The 27373-nt window shown below is 45.2% G+C and overlaps 1 protein-coding gene across 3 annotated transcripts in view; it reads left to right on the top strand.

The window, feature by feature from the left end:
- The window catches only part of SH2B3 (SH2B adaptor protein 3), a 337860-nt gene that overhangs the window by 100571 nt on the left and 209916 nt on the right, over positions 1-27373 (top strand). For 2 of the 3 annotated variants that reach the window (XM_056536396.1, XM_056536401.1), the window contains exons 2-3: positions 6446-6515; positions 6595-6675. The gene's annotated coding sequence lies outside the window, so the exon portion shown is untranslated. The other variant, XM_056536407.1, reaches the window with a different exon arrangement.

The raw sequence follows: 27373 nt of genomic DNA, 5'->3' as shown, positions 1-27373 counted from the left end.
CCCTGAGCTAACCGGCACTTTTTACTTTCACTTTTAGCCACGTGGCTCAGCTTTGAGTGGACAGACGAATTCGCCTTGGGGTGACTATGGCCCCGGCCGCACAAAAGATCCGCTCTGATGGCACACTACTGGCCGGGCAGGACAGCTTTTCCAGGGCAAACTCTGCTAGTTGCGGCCATAAATCAAGTTTGGCTGCCCAGAAGTCCAGCGGATCTTGTTGGCATGGCCATGTCAAGGTATGCCACCACCTGCTGATTCAGGTCCTGCTCCATTTCTACCTGCTGCTGATCAGTTGCTTCACTATTTGGGTGAAGAAAGCTACTCATCAGCGACTGTAGACTCAGGCTGCTGCTAATTGAGCTGGTACTGCTCCTGCCACCCCTCCCCTCCCCAGCAGCCATGGCAGTGGAAGGTGAGCGCAGAGGGCCCCCCTGAGTCAGACCTGTGAGTGGATGGACCATTTAGCCGATAGGCATCGGCCAACTGACTACGTAGGATCTCTCTGTAGTAGGTCAGTTTGTCCTACTTCTCATTGGGTGTAAAAAAGGCCCCCATTCTGGGACAGTAGCGAGGGTCCAATAAGGTGGATATCCAGAAGTCATCCCGCTGACGAATTTTGACAATTCGGGGGTCACTACGCAAGCAACTGAGCATGCATCTTGCCATTTGTGCCAGTGACTCGGAGGGACTACCGGCCTCCATCTCCACTGCATACTGCCACGGTGTGTCTGGGTCCTCTGTCTCGCCTTCCTCATAACCCTCCAGCTCCTCTGGCTGCTCCTGCTGCTCCTCCTCTCCTGTCTGATGACTAGAAACACCGGCCATCTCATCCAACCTACACTGTGCTCCACTCTGCCCCTCATCCTCCTCCTGCAGGTAAGCCCCCACAAGGCTCATGTAGCATTGCGATGTAGGCGTGTCGTGTCGTGACCAGCCATTGTTTAAATCATTTTGTTGTAGGAAATGTAGTAGTGGAATTACGTCGTTCATGCCGTAATCTAGGCGACTTACAAATAATGTGGCTTCCTCAAAGGGCCTCAGCAAATGGCAGGTGTCGCGTATGAGCTGCCACTGTTACTGAAGTTACACAGGGGAGTACTCCTATCTGCTCGGATCATCAAGAAATCGGTGATGGCTTTTCTTTGTTCGTATAGTCTGTCCAACATATGGAGGGTGTAATTCCAATGTGTCGCAACGTCACAAATAAGACTATGTTGTGGGATACCATTCTGACGCTGCAGCTCAAGGAAGGTGTGCTTGGCGGTGTACAAGTGGCTGAAGTGCATGCACAGGTTCCTTGCCATTTTCAGGATGTTTTGAAAATGGGGTGCAGACTTGAGGAAGTGCTTGACAACGAGATTCAACACGTGTGCCATGCAGGGCACATGTTACACACTTCCTTGTCGCAGTGCGGACACAATGTTCTTCCCGTTGTCGGTCACCATGGTTTCCATTTCCAGATTTCGTGGAGTAAGCCATACTCGGATTTCTTTACGATTGAATTTTAGCAGTTCCTCCCCTGTGTGACTCTGTTCGCCAAGGCAAACCATGTGAAGAACAGCTTGACACCCCTATGCCCTACACACATGGTACGATGAAGGGCCACCGAGATTTCTACGTGCAGTGGAGGCCAAGGACACGGTGGAGGATGAGGAGGCAGAGTCGCACACTGGCACATGGCCAACTGCCTGAGAGCGAGAGCGTGGATGAAGAAGCGGTGTGACCTGTCCAAGTTGCTGTTGTGGCTGTGCAGGAACCACATTTACCCAGTGGGCCATAAAAGACAAGTATTTTCCCTGCCTGTAGTTACAGCGCCACACGTCGGCGCTGCCGTGCACTTTTGAACACACCGACAGGCTCAAGGACTGGCCCACCTTCTCTTGTACAAACTTATGCAGGGCTGGTACTGCCTTCTTCGCAAAGAAATGACGGCTTGGGACTCTCCACCTCGGCTCGGCACAAGCCATCAATTCTCTGAAAGGTGCAGAGTCCACCACTTGAAAAGGGAGGGACTGCAGCACCAGCAACTTGGACAAGAGCACATTCAACTTCTGCGCCGTTGGATGAGTGGGCGCATACTGTTGTCTCTTGGACATGGCTTCGACGATGGATTGTTGGCGGAATTTATGACTAAAAGCGGGAGAAGCAGGAGCGTCTTGAGTGACAGAAGGAGGGTTTGACACACAGCTCCCTTCGGCTGAGGTGCTGGAGCCTTGGCTGGATGAAGGAGGGAGCGGATGGCCACTGGGTGATGCAGCAGGCTGGACCACTACATCGGAGCCACAGTTCTCCCAGGCCGCTTTATGGTGGCGAAGCATGTGTTGACGCTGACATTGGGACCCTGGCCATGCTTCACCTTCTGCCGACATATCTTGCATGTGGCTACGTGAACCTCCTCCGGATGCTTGATGAAAAACTGCCACACCGCCGGGTAGCTGATTTTCCCACCTACAGTCCGCACTAATTGACTGCTACTGGCGCCGTCTCCAGGAACCCCTGTTGCACTACCTCCCGGAAAGGTAGGCTGCCGCGAATCAGGTGGTCTTCCCCGGGCATGTTTGGCTCCAGATATTTCCACTCCTGCCACCAGGCTGACTGCCAACCGTGCTAATGCCTTGCTGGCTCAGCTGCTGCCTGGAGGGCAACCTGCAACTCTCTTCTCCTGATGATTATGAAGCCCCTTCTGCACCCGGCTCCCAATTGCGATCGGCTTCATCATCATCAACAGTTGTCTGCACGTCACTGATGTCCTCCTCAGGTTCCCCAACAGTGTCTGCTTCAGGACCCTAAACCCTGGCAACACCGCCTCCCACGTCCCTCTCCGCATCACCACTTGGCCACCTAGCGGAGCAAGCGGCGCATGTCTCCTCCCCTTCTTGGCTGGGCAGTAGCTGCTGACTGTCCTCTATTAGATCGTCCTCAGGGAATAGTGGAGCTGAACCTACAGCATAAGATACTTCTCTAGGAGAGGGAACAGCATAGGACAAAGGCAATGGGAGAACAGGGACTGCTCCCGGGCCATGCCAACTGAGGGTTGTGTATGAGGAACCCACCGACTGTTGACTGGGGGTGTCAGATGTCACTTGTGATGAAGTGGATGAGCATGTTAAGCAATCGACGACGGCAGATGGGTTGCTGGTCGAGACGCGACCGCTGGCTGATAACGTGAGCTCAGGCCTATCGCTGCGACTCCTGCTGCCACTCGCCCCTAGTCTGCTGCCAACTCTGCCTGAAGTATTTAGGCCTCTGCCACTCCTCTGTGCTCGTCCTGGCACTTCTCTGACTGACATACTTAGTGCGTATATGAGGGTATTACAATACGCTATACTACTCTTTAAACAGTATTTGTCTAAAACAGCAGCAGGTGATTACTTATGGCTGTCCTTTCACAGTATGTAGGCCCTTGACAGATTAACAGGTACAAAATGGTTCACTAATTAGATGTACGTATGCGGTATGCACTGATGAGTGCAGAAATATGCGCAACAATACGCAGCAAAAAATCTGTATTTTTGTAAAACACCAGCCGGTGAATACTATTGTTTGGACTTTCACAGTATGTAGGCCCTTGACAGATTAACAGGTACAAAATGTTACACTACTTGGATGTACGTATGCGGTATGCACTGATGAGGGCCAAAATATGCGTAACAATACCCAGAAAAAAATCAGTTTTTTTGTAAAACACCAGCCGGTGAGTACTATTGTTTGGATTTTCACAGTATGTAGACCCTTGACAGATTAACAAGTACAAAATGGTACACTACTTGGATGTACGTATGCGGTATGCACTGATGAGGGCAGAAATATGCGCAACAATACGCAGAAAAAAATCTGTATTTTTTAAAAACACCAGCGGGTGATTACTTTTGACAGGAGTCAGGACTTTCCCTGTATCTAGAAACAACAAATCACTGATATATGGAACATAAATCCAATTTAGCTAATTACTAACGCAAAACCAACCAAAATAGCTAAAATTTAACAACTTTTATTAAATCCAGTTAAAACCTATAGTTACTATAAAATGGATACAGAGTCATCGGTCTACAATACATAAAGACTCAAAACAGGGTAGATTCCCTATTTAACACCCTTATCAAACCCGACGCGTTTCCCCGTGGGTTAGATATGTCCACGGTTCATCAGGGGTTATACTTAAACCCCGGACCAACAGTGGAGAAGTATATCTTATAACTTATTCTATTCAATGTGTAACAGGCAGGATGAACACATAGAACACACAGCAAGCAGGGTTAATTAATGTACGATATAGTTTCTGTGGGATTCCTCTTCATAGATAGTCTCCAATAGTGTCTTTGATAACCAATAGACCCAAGGTCCTTGATATGACCTCCAGGTTTAGTTCCACTTCCTGAAAAGCAAAAAAGCAAACAGGCAGGAAAGCGACAAAAAGACATATAGCCGTTAATAAATAAACAAACTCAGAGCAGACAGACTAAAAATAGAAAATAATAAATAATAATTAATAATAAATAGTAAACAGACATGTGGCTCAGGCACATTAAGCACATACAGCAAAAGAAACCAGATAGCAGAATGCAAATACAAAGACAATTAAACACAGAGAATAGAATAATTTTGAAAAGTACCTGAATATCAGAGTACATCAAAGAGCGCCCATATGATATGAAATAGGCTAATAAATACAATTATTTTCTTCCTCAGCAATGGCCCCTATTAGCTTAAGAAAATACAATAATATAAATTGATGAACTATAATTTATCAATTCAAATCGCGTATTAACTCAAATGTGCCTTTACGTTCAGATTACCTCCGTGTGTGTACACTGATGATAACCAAGGTACTGATGTAGCTCCCACAGAATCCACACTAGAGATAGATGGACCCCTCGTCAGTAAGACCCCATAATAATATACAATTAAGTACCAAGTAAAGTGACAATACAACATTACCTTTAAATAAACTTTCCCTGTATCTAGACTTGTTGCAGATACAGAATAGTAGACTGCTTTGATGTAGTCATGTGGTATGCACGTATGAGGGCAGACAAATGCACTACAGTCCACTGAAAAATAACTTATTTGTGAACAGCAGCAGGACCCAACAGTGCAGCATCACAAAAAAAAAAAAACAGGGATTAAACCCTAAATTGCACTCTGTCACACAATTCTGAGCGGGACAAAAAGTTGCTGTTACCAGCTGCCATATATGGTCAATACTCAAAAAAGTGTCCCTGAGAGTGTTCAGGGCAAAATTGGCAATAAACAACCTATAAGGGGTGACCCCCTTATGGGGACAACCCTCACTAGAACCCTCCCTATAAAATAATTACTTTATTTGGTATTAATTAAAATATATGACCCCAAAAAAGTTAAAATCTGCAGTGGTAGGGGAATATTTATGGTCAGGTGTAAAGGAATTCACACACTAGGGGGTGTTCGGGGCAGCTGCGCATATATTGGATTCCACTCTGTGGACCACTGGTGATTCCAGTGTCCACTAGTGCTCAGCTATCCCTCACTCCTTTATTACTAGAATTCCCCTGTACCACGCTAACTAAAACTTAGACTGTAGGCCTCCCCGACGTTTCGGTGACGAATCACCTTTGTCAAGGGTTGCGAGGCTACTGTGCTTCCAAACGTCCGACAGGTGTTTATAAAGGCTCTGGTGGCCGGTACTTCCTGTCCCTGGAGTGGCCAATCAGCGGGCGGGACGTCATTTTCACGCTTCTCGCGGTATTGCCGCGGCCAATCCTATGCCAATCTTGGCATGTGGCCGTTGTTTACTTCCTAAATCTCGCGAGAGCTCTATACTTAGTCCCGTACTTGCGCGTTGTTTCGCGCATGCGGGAAAACTTCACCGGTAGCACCAGTTCCAACCCACTCTGCGCATGTCAGAGGGATCCACTCCCGTGACGAGGTGAGTGGGTCTAATTTGTTTGCAGTTGCCATGTGAACCGCTGAGTTAACTCTGCATGTGCCGGTCAAGCTGATCTCTAAGGCTATGTCTGGTATGAGGTGGTAGTCAGTTCTATATGTGTCTGTCTGGCTGTTGTTGAGACCTGTATCTGGTGCAGGGTGGTGACTGCGGGCATTCCCATAAGGGCCATCAGGAGATGGCTCCATTATACAACCCTTCGGCTTATTTTCATACAGTAAAGGCCGGTATGGAGTGTTGTAATGATGACATAGGGGGGATGAAATATATATACTGCAGTTCTTAAAACAGAATATGAAATGTAGTTAGCGGGCTCCTGGTATCTGTACAGGCTACGCTCAACTACTATTCACACAATTGAGTCAGGTAGATACGTGGTCCTGATGATATGTCCTCACCATAGGTGTATACCTACATATGTCACCTGTTTGTCTGATAGGTTACCAGTCTATCAATTATTTAATTCTTGATTCTTATGGTGATCCGTAGGTTCTAATCTCCTACATGCTCTTTTCCTTGCAGTCAACATGATGCTCCGGTGGGCTCCATCTCCACCCCATCCCCCAGTGTCCCACGTCCGAAAACAACCAGAGTAAGTATTAATCAGCTATTATGGGGCTACTTGATTAGCTCCAAGATTCTATAACCAGCCGATGATATTGTCTCTATAGGTATCAGAACAGCCAACTGTGTTCCAACCACGACACTCCACTCCAACCCACCATACCACCACAACGGACGGCCACCCCCAGGTAAGTAACTATGTTGTTATCAATGTCATAAGATTTAATTTATTTGAGGTATCACTAAAAGAAAATTGTATCCAATAAGGATATCCAACCTATATACCTAAATAGTGTTGGGGCGTCTGGAAGCATCCATCAAATGGGGTTTCCTAAGTAATACAATGTAATATGATATCACTCAAGGAACGCTGTATATGTAAAGTCCTCATTCAAACCGCATGGGTTCTTAGTATTGAGGCGGTAAATCCACCTAGCCTCCTCTTGTAGCAATAATCTATCAACGTTCCCCTTGCGTGGGCCCAGCTTAAGTTGGCGAAGGCCCCAAAATTTCACTATGTCAGGTTTGTTCGCATGTCTCAACCTAATATGGCGGGCTAATGGGGTATCGGCCCCCGTCCTAATTGTACTTATGTGTTTGCCGACTCGTTTTCTTAACTCTTGTGTAGTTTTCCATACATATAACATGGGGCAAGTGCACGTGGCTACATAGACAATTCTGAGCAGCAGATGATTTGTGGAGCAAAAAAAAACACTGAATTGCGCTGAAAATGAGGGGATAAGATGGTTGATAAAGTTCAGGCAGCTTGTTGATCTGTATGAGGCAGCTGACAGCTATCTGCCCCTCTCTGCTGCAATGCTCAATAACGTGAATAGGAGGTTTATATATCAAAGATCCTTCTCAGTGAGAACACCAAAGCACTGCACTCCTGTCTTTCCCTAATGCTGATGTGACTAGCAGTTGCAGTGTAACACTGTGGTATAAGCAATTCACACACACGCTGTCCCATCCTCTCTGAGTGCATGGATGAAATGAAGAGAGGCAAGATGGCTGTCGATTATATAGGGGCTGTGACATCACAGGGGTCAATTAATGCTGATAGGCTGCATCTCACATGTGATTCAGGGTCATCCCACCTACCTTCATTCCTGCCGCAGTTTCCCGCCCTCCCATAATCCCCTGCCCCATGTACTGACATGTAGATCCGCCATTTTAGGTCTCAATAGCTGTACGCTGTAAAATGAAGTTTAGTGAAGCGATTCGCGCTATAGAATCTCAGCGATATTCGCATTCGTTGCAAATCGATTATTTCATGAAATTCGTAACAAATTCAGGTTCGTCAGCTTCGGTTCACTCATCTCTTATTATCACCATTTTTTCTATGAAAAGTAACCCAAAAAACTGAATTTAGCTATCCTCACACCACATTTACCGTATAACAGTTCACAGTTATTTGCTGGATTGAATAACACAAACTTCAGTGCTATCCTCAGACCAAGTAAAAGAAAAAACTGTACACTGTGCATTTTACACCGGAGTCTATGTTTGACAAAGACCAAGTAGAGCTTTACAGCAGTGGTAGACATTGGGGAATAACGCTAATGTATACTTCCATAGTACCCAGCCCCATACAGAGAGCCTTAATAAGTTTTCCTGTCCTGGGAACACTCAGACCCTGCCTGCCTGTTAGAAGTAGCTGGGAGGACGTGTAGCCATGCACTTCTTTCCCTGCATTGTGTCTATGTGACCGAGATGCAGGGCTCAAGTCTTGCAGGAACACGTGGGAACTGAGCTTCTGCACTTTTCCCACAACAGGAACACTATTCCTGTTAGTAGGAGTCCTGCAAGACCAGCCAATGAGTGGAAAAGTTCCCACACTTTTTTTCCCAGGAGTTGACCCCTGCCGAGATGAATCTATTGTCACGATGCCGGCTGGCAGGAGGTGGATCCTCTGTGCCAGAGAGGGATTGGCGTGGACCGTGCTAGTGGACCGGTTCTAAGTCACTACTGGTGTTCACCAGAGCCCGCCGCAAAGCGGGATGGTCTTGCTGCGGCGGTAGTAACCAGGTCGTATCCACTAGCAACGGCTCAACCTCTCTGACTGCTGAAGATAGGCGCGGTACAAGGGAGTAGACAAAAGCAAGGTCGGACGTAGCAGAAGGTCGGGGCAGGCAGCAAGGATCGTAGTCAGGGGCAACGGCAGGAGGTCTGGAACACAGGCTAGGAACACACAAGGAAACGCTTTCACTGGCACGATGGCAACAAGATCCGGCGAGGGAGTGCAGGGGAAGTGAGGTATACATAGGGAGTGCACAGGTAAACACACTAATTAGAACCACTGCGCCAATCAGCGGCGCAGTGGCCCTTTAAATCGCAGAGACCCGGCGCGCGCGCGCCCTAGGGAGCGGGGCCGCGCGCGCCGGGACAGGACCGACGGAGAGCGAGTCAGGTACGGGAGCCGGGGTGCGCATCGCGAGCGAGCGCCACCCGCATCGCGAATCGCATCCCGGCTGGAGGCGGTATCGCAGCGCACCCGGTCAGTGGATCTGACGGGGGCGCTGCAGTAGCAAGAGTGTAGCGAGCGCTCCGGGGAGGAGCGGGGACCCGGAGCGCTCGGCGTAACAGTACCCCCCCCCCCTTGGGTCTCCCCCTCTTCTTAGAGCCTGAGAACCTGAGGACCAGACTTTTGTCTAGGATATTGTCCTCAGGTTCCCAGGATCTCTCTTCAGGACCACAGCCCTCCCAATCGACTAAAAAAAAGGTTTTCCCTCTGACCTTCTTGGAGGCCAGTATCTCCTTTACGGAGAAGATGTCCGAAGAGCCGGAAACAGGAGTGGGAGAAACAAGTTTGGGAGAGAAACGGTTGATGATGAGTGGTTTAAGAAGAGAAACGTGAAAGGCATTAGGAATACGAAGAGAAGGAGGAAGAAGAAGTTTATAAGAGACAGGATTAATCTGGCACAAAATTTTGAAAGGGCCAAGATAGCGTGGTCCCAATTTGTAGCTGGGAACACGGAAGCGGACATATTTAGCGGAGAGCCATACCTTGTCTCCGGGAGAAAAAATGGGGGGAGCTCTTCTTTTCTTATCAGCAAACTTCTTCATGCGTGATGAAGCCTGTAAGAGAGAATTTTGGGTCTCTTTCCATATGGTGGAAAGATCACGAGTTATTTCATCCACAGCGGGCAAACCAGAGGGCAAGGGAGTAGGGAGGGGGGGAAGAGGGTGACGGCCGTACACCACGAAAAATGGGGATTTGGAAGAAGATTCAGAGACTCTGAAGTTGTACGAGAATTCGGCCCATGGTAGAAGATCTGCCCAGTCATCCTGGCGGGAAGAAACAAAATGCCGTAAATAATCACCCAGGACTTGGTTAATTCTTTCTACTTGCCCATTGGATTGAGGATGATAAGCAGAAGAAAAGTTCAATTTAATCTTGAGTTGTTTACAGAGAGCCCTCCAGAATTTTGACACGAATTGGACGCCTCTATCCGAGACAATCTGCGTGGGCAACCCGTGAAGACGAAAAATGTGTACAAAAAATTGTTTTGCCAACTGAGGCGCTGAAGGAAGACCAGGAAGAGGAATAAAATGTGCCATCTTGGAAAATCGATCAACGACCACCCAAACAACAGTGTTGCCACGGGATGGGGGTAAGTCTGTAATAAAGTCCATACCAATCAGAGACCAAGGCTGTTCGGGGACAGGCAGAGGATGAAGAAGACCAGCAGGCTTCTGGCGAGGAGTCTTATCCCGGGCACAGACAGTGCAGGCCCGCACAAAATCAACAACATCCGTCTCCAGAGTCGGCCACCAATAGAAACGAGAGATGAGTTGCAAGGATTTCTTGATGCCCGCATGGCCTGCGAGATGGGAGGAGTGACCCCATTTGAGGATTCCGAGGCGTTGGCGTGGAGAGACGAAGGTCTTCCCTGGAGGAGTTTGCCTGATGGAGGCTGGAGAAGTGGAGATCAGGCAGTCAGGAGGAATGATGTGTTGCGGAGAGAGCTCTATTTCCGAGGCATCCGAGGAACGAGAGAGAGCATCGGCCCTAATGTTCTTATCGGCAGGGCGAAAGTGAATTTCAAAATTAAACCGGGCAAAGAACAGAGACCACCTGGCCTGGCGAGGATTCAGCCGTTGGGCAGACTGGAGATAGGAGAGATTCTTGTGATCGGTGTAAATAATAACTGGAAATTTTGATCCCTCCAGCAGATGCCTCCATTCCTCAAGTGCTAATTTAATGGCCAGTAGCTCTCGATCCCCGATGGAGTAGTTCCTCTCCGCCGGAGAGAAGGTCCTAGAAAAAAAACCACAAGTAACAGCATGCCCGGAAGAATTTTTTTGTAGAAGAACTGCTCCAGCTCCTACTGAGGAGGCATCAACCTCCAATAGGAAGGGTTTAGATGGGTCAGGTCTGGAGAGCACGGGAGCAGAAGAAAAGGCAGACTTGAGCCGTTTAAAGGCGTCTTCCGCTTGAGGAGGCCATGACTTAGGATTGGCATTCTTCTTGGTTAAAGCCACGATAGGAGCCACAATGGTGGAAAAATGTGGAATAAATTGTCTGTAATAATTGGCGAACCCCAAAAAACGTTGGATAGCACGGAGTCCGGAGGGGCGTGGCCAATCTAAGACGGCAGAGAGTTTGTCTGGATCCATTTGTAGTCCCTGGCCAGAGACCAAGTATCCTAGGAAAGGAAGAGATTAACATTCAAACAGACATTTCTCCATTTTGGCATAAAGTTGATTGTCACGAAGTCTCTGAAGAACCATGCGGACATGCTGGCGGTGTTCTTCTAGGTTGGCAGAAAAAATCAGAATATCGTCCAGATACACAACAACACAGGAATATAAGAGATCACGAAAAATTTCATTAACAAAGTCTTGGAAGACGGCAGGGGCGTTGCACAGGCCAAAGGGCATGACCAGATACTCAAAGTGTCCATCTCTAGTGTTAAATGCCGTTTTCCATTCATCCCCCTCCCTGATGCGGATGAGATTATAAGCACCTCTTAAGTCCAGTTTGGTAAAGATGTGGGCACCTTGGAGGCGATCAAAGAGTTCAGAGATAAGAGGTAGGGGGTAGCGGTTCTTTACCGTGATTTTATTAAGTCCGCGGTAGTCAATGCAAGGACGTAGGGAGCCATCTTTTTTGGACACAAAGAAAAATCCAGCTCCGGCAGGAGAGGAGGATTTGCGGATAAAGCCCTTTTTTAAATTCTCCTGGATGTACTCGGACATAGCAAGAGTCTCTGGGGCGGACAGAGGATAAATTCTGCCCCGGGGTGGAGTAGTGCCCGGGAGGAGGTCAATAGGACAGTCATAAGGCCTGTGAGGAGGTAGAGTCTCAGCTTGTTTTTTGCAAAATACGTCAGCATAGTCCATATAGGCCTTAGGGAGACCGGTTACCGGGGGAACCACAGGGTCACGGCAGGGAGTACTGGGAACCGGTTTAAGGCAGTCCTTGAAACAAGAGGTACCCCAGCTCTTGATCTCCCCTGTGGACCAATCCAGGGTTGGGGAATGGTGTTGAAGCCATGGTAGTCCAAGGAGAATTTCGGAAGTGCAATTGGGGAGGACCAAAAACTCAATTTTTTCGTGATGAGGTCCGATGCACATTAGGAGGGGCTCCGTGCGGTAACGTATGGTACAGTCCAATCTTTCATTGTTAACACAATTGATGTAGAGGGGTCTGGCGAGACTGGTCACTGGGATGTTGAACCTGTTGATGAGAGAGGCCAAGATAAAATTTCCTGCAGATCCGGAATCCAAGAAGGCCATAGTAGAGAAGGAGAAGGTAGAGGCAGATATCCGCACAGGCACAGTAAGACGTGGAGAAGCAGAGTTGACATCAAGGACTGTCTCACCTTTGTGCGGAGTCAGCGTACGTCTTTCCAGGCGGGGAGGACGGATAGGACAATCCTTCAGGAAGTGTTCGGTACCGGCACAGTACAGGCAGAGATTCTCCATGCGGCGTCGTGTCCTCTCTTGAGGTGTCAGGCGAGACCGGTCAACTTGCATAGCCTCCACGGCGGGAGGCACAGGAACGGATTGCAGAGGACCAGAGGAGAGAGGAGCCGGGGAGAAAAAACGCCTCGTGCGAACAAAGTCCATATCCTGGCGGAGCTCCTGACGCCTTTCGGAAAAACGCATGTCAATGCGAGTGGCTAGATGAATGAGTTCATGAAGGTTAGCAGGAATTTCTCGTGCGGCCAGAACATCTTTAATGTTGCTGGATAGGCCTTTTTTAAAGGTCGCGCAGAGGGCCTCATTATTCCAGGATAGTTCTGAAGCAAGAGTACGGAATTGTACGGCGTACTCGCCAACGGAAGAATTACCCTGGACCAGGTTCAGCAGGGCAGTCTCAGCAGAAGAGGCTCGGGCAGGTTCCTCAAAGACACTTCGAATTTCCGAGAAGAAGGAGTGTACAGAGGCAGTGACGGGGTCATTGCGGTCCCAGAGCGGTGTGGCCCATGACAGAGCTTTTCCAGACAGAAGGCTGACTACGAAAGCCACCTTAGACCTTTCAGTAGGAAACTGGTCCGACATCATCTCCAAGTGCAGGGAACATTGTGAAAGAAAGCCACGGCAAAACTTAGAGTCCCCATCAAATTTATCCGGCAAGGATAGTCGTAGGCCTGAGGCGGCCACTCGCTGCGGAGGAGGTGCAGGAGCTGGCGGAGGAGATGATTGCTGAAGCTGTGGTAGTAGCTGCTGTAGCATCACGGTCAGTTGAGACAGCTGGTGGCCTTGTTGCGCTATCTGTTGTGACTGCTGGGCGACCACCGTGGTGAGGTCGGCGACAACTGGCAGAGGAACTTCAGCGGGATCCATGGCCGGATCTACTGTCACGATGCCGGCTGGCAGGAGGTGGATCCTCTGTGCCAGAGAGGGATTGGCGTGGACCGTGCTAGTGGACCGGTTCTAAGTCACTACTGGTGTTCACCAGAGCCCGCCGCAAAGCGGGATGGTCTTGCTGCGGCGGTAGTAACCAGGTCGTATCCACTAACAACGGCTCAACCTCTCTGACTGCTGAAGATAGGCGCGGTACAAGGGAGTAGACAAAAGCAAGGTCGGACGTAGCAGAAGGTCGGGGCAGGCAGCAAGGATCGTAGTCAGGGGCAACGGCAGGAGGTCTGGAACACAGGCTAGGAACACACAAGGAAACGCTTTCACTGGCACGATGGCAACAAGATCCGGCGAGGGAGTGCAGGGGAAGTGAGGTATACATAGGGAGTGCACAGGTGAACACACTAATTAGAACCACTGCGCCAATCAGCGGCGCAGTGGCCCTTTAAATCGCAGAGACCCGGCGCGCGCGCGCCCTAGGGAGCGGGGCCGCGCGCGCCGGGACAGGACCGACGGAGAGCGAGTCAGGTACGGGAGCCGGGGTGCGCATCGCGAGCGAGCGCCACCCGCATCGCGAATCGCATCCCGGCTGGAGGCGGTATCGCAGCGCACCCGGTCAGTGGATCTGACGGGGGCGCTGCAGTAGCGAGAGTGTAGCGAGCGCTCCGGGGAGGAGCGGGGACCCGGAGCGCTCGGCGTAACATCTATAGACTTAAGTGCACAAGAGAATGAAGGTATAGTCGGCACTACCGCACCTCATACAGCCTTCATGTGTATTGTAGCAAACACTCACAGTTCACCACTGTTCGCTTCCTTCCCGGTGCTCATGCAGAACAGACAAATGCAATCCAAATGTGAAGAAGGATATAGAGGCTCTCAGATTACCAGCAATGCTTACCTTATTCCATCTTAGGTAACGGATACAACAACTGGCCGATGGGCGGTTTCACTCACTCACACACACACACACACCTGTGCTTAATCAACTGTTGCTTTACAGTACTGAGGTCCTGGATTCAAAACTCAGGGCAACCTCTGCTTGGAGCTTATTTTCCCAATGTTAATTTGGAATATATATTGTGAGCACCATTAGAAACAGAGACTGATGTGAGTGATTATAAGCTCTGTAAAGCGCTGCTGACAATGTTGGTGCCATATGAATAAAGAAATTATTATTACTACTACTACTACTACACTGGGGACCAATAAGTATTTCAGAAGTGTAATTTCTCAAAATCACCAGTAGATGGCACTTCAGTAAAATAAGAATAATGTTATCTCTTCCAGGGCACATAAAGATTTTTTCTTAGCTTTTTCAGATTTTACATTCCTCTCATTTTGCAAATTAAACAAAGTCATAACAATTTGCCTTACGTTATAAACAACCCCCCTTAGCAAAGATTGATGCGGACATGCTGAACAAAAATATAACTCCCTCGGAATGGTCCAATACCGCATAAGACCTTGAACCTGAAGAAAAAAATAATAATTAATAATTTATAGTGCATATTTCTGTGCCAGTTGTGTTTTTATTTAGTTATAGGACTGTGAACACATATTACTGTAGCATTACTTTCCAATTTTATAAGGGTTGTCCAATCCCTTACAATTTTATAAAAACAAAACAAGCTTAAAAATTGAAGAATTAAAGAAGTAGTATTCACCTTACTGATCCCCTGCTGTTCCAATGCTTGTTAAGTCCCTTTGCCATTCAGGACTTCTGGCTTCCTATTCATGAAGAAAGGGACCTGGGCATAGCACTGGGGACCCAGGAAACACTTGTAGTTGAGCAGCAGGGGATCAGTAAGATAAGTATGACTTCTTTTATTATTCTACAACATTGTGGGCTACTTTTAATAAATTTGAACTACATTATAAATATTAGAACATTTTGAGCTGCATGCACTTCAATGCACTCCTCTGGACTGCAGTTCAATAAAATTGTATATGACATTTATTGTGGCCCTGGTACAGTGACAGCAATATGACAGAAATGAGTTATTTTATCACTAGTTTTAACTCAATACTATCTATTAATTTGTGTAAAATCTTAGTAGCCTGCTGTTCCTTTCCAGTGGGTTGATAGGTCTTGTTTAGTATGGAGGTCTCACAGTATGGCTGCTGTGGTACAATGGCACAGACTTGGTCAGGAAAAAAATGTTTACACATGAAGATCCCTAAGGTTATGCATGAGGGTTACAACAACGCAGCAGCTGGGAGCCTTCCTGTGGGCACACTAACGCAGGATGAGATATATTGTGCTATCATACACTCAGGCTTATCTGTTTCCCTCAGGACACCCTTTTACACTTGGACAGCACTGTAAGCAGGATGTCATTTATATTGGGTTACTGTAGCTGGAAGAGGAATTGTATTGCTGACATTGGCAGATTGCATATTGAAGGCAACCCTAATTATACTGGTGGCATGTATTATTATTTTATGTCATATTATAGGACTGAATTACATTGGGATCTCTCACTTTTTATATAAGGAAGCTCTAACTTCTAACATTTTTAGACACTTCACAGCATACATGAAGAGCTGAGTAACTTTGCAGGTACCTATTATTAGTAATGACTTTGAGTTATGCTTTTACTTCTGTATCTAAAGCTAAGTTCAACATTCTGATGATTTCTTAGTTAAAAAAAAAAAAAAAGGCAATGCATTGGGGGAGTGCCACATGCTTAAATGGTCACTGTCACTTGAAAAAACTTTTGACATGTCCTGGAGACATATCAAAAGTTTTAATCGGTTGAGTGTTCATAGTGGGAGGTGTCTGCACTCAGCGCATTCTCTCCTGGCTCTGTGTCACATGTTCAAGAGACACTCTCTGTGTAACTCTATGGAGCATGTCTCGTCCACATTACACAGAGCATGTAGAAGCCACATGGACTTTAGATCGGTGGATTGCTGATCACTTAGACCGCCACTGTTCAAAATTTTTGACATGTCTCTAGGACATGTCAAAAGCTTTTTAAGTGCCAGGTACACTTTACCTATGTAATTCCTAACATATTTGTAAATCAATTTACCAAAATACTCCTTACCCCAGAAAAATAGCTGTACACCCCTAAGGTCACTTTCCTACAAACTGCTCTCTGCTGAATGTTGTTTGGGGAATTCCATCTCTAGTACTAGACACCAAAGATGAATTACAGCTTGGGCGTGGGCTTAGCATGCTATGTGCAGGAGAAAATGGCAAAGCCTGAGAGAGCCTGGGCTCTGTACCTGTATATTGTTCCTGAAAGATGAAAACATGTTTCCCTTTTATCTCTCACCACCCATCAAGGTTATGGCATCCAACCCTCTTGTAAATAGCAGCATACCTACTGCTTTAGTGAAATCTCATCATCTTTATAGTTTTGCAACAGCTGGAGGCTCCCTGCTTGGGAAACACTGACATAGACAGTGATTTACAGCTCCCAGCAGATCTTTATTACTTTTATATGTAAGGATTTGCTTTATCTATATTAGTTATCTACTTATTTTTCTTTGTCACTTTTTCCTATTTTGGATGACATTTTGGTGCCTTTAGAACCAATTACCACGTTTCCATAGAGTTATGGTCTCAACATACAATGGTTTCAACTTACAATGGTTGTCCTGGGACCACTGTAGTTATTGAATTATTTAGATGTGGTGAAAAAGCTAAAAAAAAAACTCAAAAACAAAAGATCCAGAAGGAAACCTAGCAGCCAAACCTATTCAGACAGCAGGAAAAAGGTACAGACTATTTTTTCTACTACATGAAGTAAATTTCCCACTTTTGCCTATGTGTGCCAAATTTATTAATGCTGTTCAACAATTTAGTAAATTTGTCGCACATAGTCAAAAATTAAGTAGAAAAAAACAGGGTAAAAACCAGACTACATAGTAAAAGATTAGTAAATGCCCCTCATTGTCATTCTAGAGAGTGAGTTAAAAAGATAACACTGGATTATGTAAATCCCTGGTGTAACCGTAAAATCTACATTAAGACAATGTGGGCGGAGAGAACCTAATTTATGGATCCATTTCAATTCACACCGTTTTAGTCTGCTCACTCTGTCGCCCCCAACTGGCACATGATTCAAGAGGGTGAACCTAAGATCATTCTCACTGTGTCCCGCCTCAATAAAATCTTTTGATACTGGCAGATCCATACGCTTTTGCGGATTGTATTCCTGTGATGGTTAAAGCGTGTTCTGAAATCCAGTGTCGTCTCCCCCACACACAGGAGATTACATGGACAAATCAATATACATACACCACTAATGTGGATGTACATGTCAGATACCACCTAATCTTGTAGTTCCATGTTTGTTCATACGTATGCAATTGATGCAGTTACGGCAGGGGTAACTGCCTTTATTGGCAATGGTCAAATACTTTTGTTGTCCCACTGAGCTTGTCCAACACAAATAGAGAAACATAACCGCACATTCACCATTTGTATTTTGATCTACTTGCTTCTCAGCATAATTTAATAAACTAACATGTTGTTAGTATACATTTTGATCAAAAAGTACAAGCCCACTCACCACGTCAAGGCCACCTAGTTAGAGTGGGTCACTAACTTAACACTGGTGTAGCATCGGGCGGTGACCACTGCCTCCGAGACAGTGGCCAGGCAGCCCCACTGCTGCCCAACCAAGCCCCTGGCTCTGGGCTGCACCACCCCACAGACAAAGCATCACAGAAACAATGGCCACCACAGAGCACACCATGTACTCCCTGCCAGAGGGCTGGGAGAATGTTTGGAGGAAACCCGTATGCAGTCTCCTGTTAATTGAGCTTGTCGAGACACATCCGTTTTAACAAGCTTGTCCCGCAGGTTCGGGGGTCTACAATATGACATAAGGGGATTACATTGGAACTCATTGATGTTAGTAAAGCTGTCCTTAACTATGTCCCAATTTTATTGATCACTCGGCAATAGAGTTAGATTTATTGTTGTATGTAGACACGAAGCTGATACGGTTGCTGGCAGTTTTATTTTGGTCAGGGTTCATGCAATAACTGTGCACAGTTAAATGTAATAGTTTGCTCTTTACTTATCAAAACCAGAGATTTGGGATACCTTCTTTCAATTAAGTTGTGTACCATTTTGTTAAGTGCTGGCTCGACCTTGTGTTCAACACTAATAATCCGTCGGGCCCTTAACATTTGACTAGTTGGGAGCAATTTTACCATGGGGCGTGGGTGATGACTCTCATAACGTAAAATGGAGTTACGGTCAGTGGATTTGACATATAACTCGGTACTGAGTTTACTGTTTTGTAAGATGACTAAAGTATCCAGAAATTGTACTGACGTTGTAGAATGTGTCTGAGTAAATTGTATGTGTCCATTAATTCCATTAAAAAAAAAATCAAAAAATCAAGCAGTTGTGTTTCAGTGCCAGTCCAAAGGAGGAAAACATTGTTGATGTACCTCCACCACGTCAACATGTGTCTGGTGTGGTGGGATGCATAGGACGATGTCTCCATCAAGTCAGCCATGACCACAATGGCGTAGGTAGGCGCCACATCTACGGCCATACCCGATGTCTGAATATAGAAGCTGTCATTAATCATAAAATAATTACATAGTAAGACCAATTTTGATGAGAGTGATTTGTACTGGTGTGTATCGCCTGTATTCCCAAGGAATGGGGAATAGATGTATATAGTCTTGTGACATCCAGAGAGGCTAGTATGGTGTTGTCAGGTACTGTGATGTTTTAAATTTTTTTCTGAAAATCAGAGGTATCCTTGATATAAGAAAGAGCCCTCTGTGCATAAGGATGCAAAAGTTGATCTAGAAAAATAGAAATGTGACTCGTGAGTGACCTCCGCCCAGAGACAATAGGTCTTCCAGGGGGTCAATTAAAGATATGTGAATCTTTGGGAGAAAGTATATCATATGTGTAATAAGAAACAATACCGTCAAAAAAATAAACAATGCTCTGTCTGTGATCTCTGAATTTTATGTTTCCACCAACAGCATATACATTTTTCTCTGGATATCATGTTTGGGGTCTTTCTGTAGTAATACATAAGTGGACACATCTCCCAGTTGTCTCATGACCTCGGCGATATATTTTGAACTGTCCACGATAACAAACGCACCCCCTTTATCAGCAGGCTTGATGATAGGATTGTGATCATGGACAAGTTCATTAATGGCAATTATTTGGTCATGGGTAATGTTTGCATGTGTTAAAAGAGTCAAGCCAATATATTAGAGCGAAAAGAATAATTAATAAAAATGATGAATATGAAAAAAATAAAAAAATTAAAAAATTTGAAAATAGAGGATATTCTAATAAAGAACTAAAAAAAAGTAGAAGAAGAAGTATCCGTTCTAGACAGAGCAGATCTATTAAAGAAAAAAGAGAAAAAGAAAGGAAAAATGACAGAGTAATGTACATTGGTACGTACGATAGACACACTAATTTAATTAAAAAAAACTATTAACAAATACTGGGGAATATTAAAATCTGACCCAAAATATGGGAAATTGTTTAAAGAACCACCCATGTTTATACACAACAGAGGAAAAACTATAGGCAATATGGTAATACGAGGTGATATTGCAAAAAAGAAAAAAGATTATCAGACATTCTTAGGAAGTAAACGAAAAGGTACATGTCCTTGCTTATCACGTCCCCATTGTAATAATATAATAAAAGGTGATAATATCCACCACCCTAAAAAAAGGTTTAAAGATCCCCTGTCGCGGTTTCTTCACATGCGACACGGAAAACGTAATTTACATGTTGAAATGCCCGTGCGGTAAAAACTATATTGGTCAGGCTAGTAGAAAAATTAAAACAAGGATAGGGGAACATAAAAACAATATTAGAAAAGCATTAACAACTAAAACAGTAGGTGAATCCACTAAATATAGCGGGACAACAGTAGCGAGACACTTCTTAGATGCAAAGCACAATGTGAATGAACTCCGTTGGCAAATTTTAGAACAAATTCACACAGAGACGAATGACGTTCAAAACCGCACGCGTCTCTTGCAAAGGGAAACCTATTAGATTAGTTATATGGAAACGACTTCCCCATCAGGTTTAAATGAAGTTTATAGTTATAAAGCCTTCTTGTAATGAAACTATAGGTTATATCCTAGGATATGATTGGAAATCTCACATATATTTTACAACAATAATTTAATAGATGTCCATTTGGATAAAACACATAGAAAAAAAAACACATTCCTTTACCTGAGACCAATTGATTGGTAAGACCAGGTGTGAGATTCCTATATCCTCCCTTGGATAGCCAGGATCTAATACGCATGAGTAAGAGGGAGGTCCCCTGAAACGTCGCGTCATGACCCTGATGGGTCCCTGCTAGTGCGTTAAGACCTCTGCTAGACTGGATGTGTGCCGACATCCTATCGAATGATGCAGATGTAACTGCTGAAAGACTTGAATAAACCGAAAAAAATGCGAACCATCTAAATGTGAGTGATGGAATTTATTTGAAAAGATATACAGCCCATGATTGTCTACATGTGTTAAAAGAGTCATCAGTGACCCTGAGTGACTCTATGTCTTTTTTCACCAGTGTGCAGAATGTATCAATAATGGGTGAATGAACCCGAGGAGAAAAGGTACTAGGAATTTTAACAACAAAATCACATGCACGAAATTGTGAATTAGGTACATTTGTATGTGTACAAACGCCAGGCGGATTATTGTGAAACCAGACTTTAAGTCTCAATTTCCTGAAGAACTGGATGCAGTCTAATTCCAGTTAAAACCAATTAACTTGGCTAAACGGACAAAAGCTCAGTCCCTCTGACAATAATTTGCATTGTGACTCAGATAAAGTAATGGAAGAGATATTTACCACAGTTTTTTCAAATCTCTCGACTTCTGTTGATTTGTTCTCGCCACGCGCTGACTGCTGTTTTTTGCGGGATCGCCCCCAGTGGCTGCCTGTCCTTCTGATGGGTGGTTGTTGTTTTTCTGGCATACCCCTAAAAAAATAATTTTGTGCTGGAGAAGTGGAAGAAGCAGAATCTTGAGAACGTGTAGTCTGGCGTGGGGTATTAGATTGATCCCTTTGGCGTCTGGTCTTTCTGGATCCAGCAGACTGGTTCCCCTAGTTACATACTCGACAGATCAAATAATTCTGGGAATCCCAGAACCTTTTGTGTCTTTTGATGTTCTCTTGTTCTGTTTTTAATTTGCCCAAAAAGGTGGATTGTTTAGAGCAGAGTTTAGAGGAATCTTTCTCAGATAGCACAGTCTTCGGGTAGCTTCCATGGTTGTGACTTTAGCATTAGTAACAGAGATATCTTTTTAAAGAAATGCAATATTGAGAATGATAAGATCCAAGGCAAACTTTTTAGCTATGGATTTATACCTCATGCAGAAATCAGTATCTCCCTTTCATGCGTTGTCTTGTAGATGCACCCTCATGCCTCGAGTGATACTCTGGGACCTGTAGTACTCACTAAGTGTAATGAGATGCAATTTCAATGATAGCAGTCTTTTGGTCTCAGCTTCATATTGCCTCTGTAAGTCCAATGATGAAGGAGCATGCAGAAAGGAGGCATCACCTTCCACAGTGCTCAAAATACCAGATGCCATGGTGGCCGGATCCATCCTTCTAACACGGGTTGGCAGACCCGAAGAGGAGGAAGTGGAGGGTGCAGGCTTCAAGACCAAGGATACATAAAAGTAGACAGGAACAGCACTACCATACGATGTACAGTGGTTGCTATGGGTGCAAGCTGGTCCAATCACAGCCTAGGTCACAGGCAACAGTTGTAGAACAATGTAAATATCCCATAACACTCCGATTTCAAGTGAAGCAAGTGTAGTTTATTTCCTCATAAACAGCGATGCAACATTTTGACCGTCTGTACAGTATTTATTAAGCATAAATAGTGACAATGTGTGCCCATATTTATGTGAGTCACATGTACATATCAATTATTAATCATTAGCAATCTATTTATACAAAAGTTGAATAAAGCAATACAATTTAGTGAAAAAATGCAATCATGGTATCACATACATACATAGAAAAACATACTGTATATACATATGAATATACCTGCCTAATATAGGAACGGCATGTGGCCAATAGAAAACAGGCATCATGCTGCTGGCCAAGCACACTCACAGAGCCCGCTTGCCTGGAACTGCCCATTATTGAGCAAGTGTGCTGGACAGGCCTCCTCTTTGCCGAGGGCCCTCTGGCAGTGGCAGACCCGAAGAGGAGGAAGTGGTGGGTGCAGGCTCCAAGACCAAGGATACATAAAAGTAGACAGGAACAGCACTACCATACGATGTACAGTGGTTGCTATGGGTGCAAGCTGGTCCAATCACAGCCTAGGTCACAGGCAACAGTTGTAGGTAGAACAATGTAAATATCCCATAACACTCCGATTTCAAGTGAAGCAAGTGTAGTTTATTTCCTCATAAACAGCGATGCAACATTTTGACTGTCTGTACAGTCTTTATTAAAGGGGTACTCTGGTGAAAACCTTTTTTCTTTTATATCAACTGGTGGCAGAAAGTTAAACATATTTGTAAATTACTTCTATTAAAAATCTTAATCCTTACAGTACTTATTAGCTGCTGAATACTACAGAGGAAATTCCTTTCTTTTTGGAACACTGATGACATCACGAGCACAGTGCTCTCTGCCTTGCAGTACTGGGGACTTGGGTTCAAATCCCACTAAGGACAACAATAAATAAAGCGTTATTATTATAATAACGTCAGCAGAGAGAACTGTGCTAGTGATGTCATCAGAGAGCATTCCAAAAAGAAAAGAATTTCCTCTGTAGTATTCAGCAGCTAATAAGTACAGGAAGGATTAAGATTTTTTAATAGAAGTAATTTACAAATATGTTTAACTTTCTGCCACCAGTTGATTTAAAAGAAAAAAGGTTTTCACCGGAGTACCCCTTTAGCCTCTTAAGGACGCAGGGCGTATGGATACGCCCTGCATTCCGAGTCCTTAAGGACGCAGGGCGTATCCATACGCCCGTGGGAATTCCGGTCCCCACCGCTAGCCGGTTGGGGACCGGAGCCGGATGCCTGCTGAAATCATTCAGCAGGCATCCCGGCATATCGCACAGGGGGGTCATTATGCCCCCCCATGTCGGCGATGCCGCAGATCGCTGGACAATTCAGTCCAGCGATCTGCGGCGATTCCGGGTCAATCGGGTATCCAGTGACCCGGCGACCCGGAATTACTGGCTGATCGGCCAGGGCCAGCAGGGGTGAGGTGGCACTGGTGCCACCTCACGATCGCCCTGATTCGTCGGCCGGTTTACCGGCCGACCAATCAGGGCGCCTGCTGCGGGTGTCACTCCTGCACCGCCCCTCTTCCGGCGGACGTGAGCGGGTGCGGGATAGGCACCCCGGGTGCTGGGGACCCCGGTCCCCGGCGTCCCTGTTGGGATCGGGGTCCCAGGAGCGACGGCCGCGGCGAGGGACTGTCCTGCGACGGAGCAGCAGCAGGAGGTGAGTGACAGCCTCCTGCTGTTGCTTAGCAACAGCTCCCAGCGTGCAAAAAGGGCATGCTGGGAGCTGTAGTTATGCAACAGCAGGAGGCAGACCACCACAACTCCCAGCATTCCCTTATGGGCATGCTGGGACTTATGGTTTTGCAACAGCTGCAGGCACATTTTTTCTATGGAAAAGTGTACCTTCAGCTGTTGTATAACTACAACTCCCAGCTTGCACAAACAGCTAAAATGCATGCTGGGAGTTGTAGTGGTTCATCTGCTGGTTGCATAACTACAACTCCCAGCATGCCCATTGGCTGTCGGTGACTGCTGAGAGTTGCAGTTTTGCAACAGCTGAAGGCACACTGGTTGTGAAACTCAGAGTTTTTTTTACCTAACTCAGTGTTTCACGACCGGTGTGCCTCCAGCTGTTGCAAACTACAACTCCCAGCAGTCACCTTACACCATGCACCGTACATGCTGGGAGTTGTAGTTTTGCAACAGCTGGAGGCACACTGGTTTTGAAACACTGAGTAAGGTCATAAACTCAGTGATACATAACCAGTGTGCCTACAGCTGTTGCAAAACTAAAACTCTCAGCATGTATAGTCTGTCAGCGCATGCTGGCAGTTGTAGTTTTGCAACAGCTGGATGTTCCCCCCCCCCAATGTGAATGTACAGGGTACACTCACATGGGCGGAGGTTTACAGTAAGTATCGGGCTGAAAGTTTGAGCTGCGGCAAATTTTCTGCCGCAGCTCAAACTGCTAGCGAGAAACTACTGTGAACCCCCGCCCGTGCGACTGTACCCTAAAAACACTACACTACACTAACACAAAATAAAATAAAAAGTAAAAAAACACTACATATACACATACCCCTGCACAGCCCCCCTCCCCTCCGCAATAAAAATGAAAAACGTCTGGTACGCCACGGTTTCCAAAACGGAGCCTCCAGCTGTTGCAAAACAACTACTCCCAATATTACCAGACAGCCACTGACTGTCAAGGCATGCTGGGAGTTTTACAACAGCTGGAGGCACCCTGTTTGGGAATCACTGGCGTAGAATACCCCTATGTCCACCCCTATGCAATCCCAAATTTAAGCCTCAAATGCGCATGGCGCTCTCACTTTGGAGCCCAGTTTAGGGTCACATATAGGGGTATCGCCGTACTCGGGAGAAATTGTGTTCCAAATCTTGGGGGGTATTTTCTGCTTTTACCCTTTTTAAAAATGTAAAATTTTTGGGAAAAGAAACATTTTAGGTAAAAAAAAAATTTTTTTTTACATATGCAAAAGTCGTGAAACACCTGTGGGGTATTAAGGTTCACTTAACCCCTTGTTACATTCCCTGAGGGGTCTAGTTTCCAAAATAGTATGCCATGTGTTTGCTGTTTGGCACCATAGGGGCTTCCTAAATGCGGCATGCCCCCAGAGCAAAATTTGCTTTCAAAAAGCCAAATGTGACTCCTTCTCTTCTGAGACCTGTAGTGCGCCAGCAGAGCACTTTTCACCCCCATATGGGGTGTTTTCTGAATCGGGAGAAATTGTGCTTCAAATTTTGGGGGGTATTTTCTGCTTTAACCCTTTGTAAAAATGAAAATGTTTTGGGAAACCAAGCATTTTAGGTAATTTTTTTTTTTTTTTTTTACATATGCAAAAGTTGTGAAACACCTGTGGGGTATTAAGGTTCACTTTACCCCTTGTTACGTTCCCCGAGGGGTCTAGTTTCCAAAATGGTATGCCATGTGTTTTTTTTTTTTTGCTGTCCTGGCACCATAGGGGCTTCCTAAATGCGGCATGCCCCCAGAGCAAAATTTCCTTAAAAAAAGCCAAATGTGACTCCTTCTCTTCTGAGACCTGAAGTGCGCCAGCAGAGCACTTTTCACCCCCATATGGGGTGTTTTCTGAATCGGGAGAAATTGGGCATCACATTTTGGGGGGTATTTTCTGCTATTACCCTTTTTAAAAATGTAAAACTTTTGGGAAACCAAGTATTTTAGGTAAAATTGTTTTTTTTTTGTTTTTTTAACATATGCAAACAATTAACATAGACATATGAGGTATGTGCTTACTCGAGAAAAATTGGGTTTCAAATACAAGTAAAAATTTTCTCCTTTTTACCCCTTGCAAAGATTCAAAAATTGGGTCTAGAAGAACATGCGAGTGTAAAAAATGAAGATTGTGAATTTTCTCCTTCACTTTGCTGCTATTCCTGTGAAACCCCTAAAGGGTTAAAACGCCTACTGAATGTCATTTTGAATACTTTGGGGGGTGCAGTTTTTATAATGGGGTAATTTATGGGGTATTTCTAATATGAAGACCCTTCAAATCCACTTCAAACCTGAACTGGTCCATGAAAAAAAGCGAGTTTCAAAATTTTGTGAAAAATTGGAAAATTGTTGCTGAACTTTGAAGCCCTCTGGTGTCTTCCAAAAGTAAAAACACATCAATTTTATGATGCAAACATAAAGTAGACATATTGGCCCAGATTTATCAAACTGTGTGAGAGAAAAAGTAGAGGGATTTTCCCACAAGAACCAATCACAGCTCAGGTTTCACTTTACCTCAGCTTGTTAGCTGAGCTGTGATTGGCTGCTGTGGGAAAATCTCTCTATTTTATCTCTCACACAGTTTGATAAATCTCGGTCATTGTATATGTGAATAAAAAAAAATATTTGGAATATCCATTTCCTTACAAGCAGAGAGCTTCAAAGTTAGAAAAATGCAAAATTTTCAAATTTTTCATCAAATTTTGGGATTTTTCACCAAGAAAGGATGCAAGTTACCACAAAATTTTACCACTATGTTAAAGTAGAATATGTCACGAAAAAACAATCTCGGAATCAGAATGATAACTAAAAGCATTCCAGAGTTATTAATGTTTAAGGTGACAGTGGTCAGATTTGCAAAAAATGGCCGAGTCCTTAAGGTGAAAAAGGGCTCAGTCCTTAAGGGGTTAAGCATAAATAGTGACAGTGTGTGCCCATATTTATGTGAGTCACATGTACATATCAATTATTAATCATTAGCAATCTACGGTATTTATTCAAAAGTTGAATAAAGCAATACAATTTAGTGAAAAAATGCAATCATGGTATCACATACATACATAGAAAAACATACTGTATATACATATGAATATACCTGCCTAATATAGGAACGGCATGTGGCCAATAGAAAACAGGCATCATGCAGATGGCCGAGCACACTCACAGAGCCCGCTTGCTTGGAAATCTGGTACAAGTGTTCTAGATTCCCCATTATTGAGCAAGTGTGCCGGACAGGCCTCCTCTTTGCCCAGGGCCCTCTGGCAGTGGCAGACAAAATTTTTGGCAGCCTGCACTGTGAGAATGGTGCCTAAGGGTGGGATTCTGCACACCTTTTGTGTGTCTTTTTTGGCTAGAAAAAAATATACCACAAAAACTTCCCCCTTATTTTTTGCTCCTGTGTTTTTTAACCCCTTCCTGTCTTACAGTGTTTAATTATGTCATGAGCTGGAATACTTTAAGGACATGGAAGGACAAGTACTGGAACGTCATATGCCCGCTCCAGATCTATAACGTGCGGCCGGGACCCGTGGCTATTAACCCTTTAGACGCGGCGTTCAAAGTTGAACGCTGCATCT

Source organism: Hyla sarda, chromosome 1, assembly GCF_029499605.1.
Source record: "Hyla sarda isolate aHylSar1 chromosome 1, aHylSar1.hap1, whole genome shotgun sequence".
NCBI classification, from domain to species: Eukaryota; Metazoa; Chordata; class Amphibia; order Anura; family Hylidae; genus Hyla; species Hyla sarda.
This window is presented reverse-complemented; position numbering and strand designations above follow the sequence as displayed.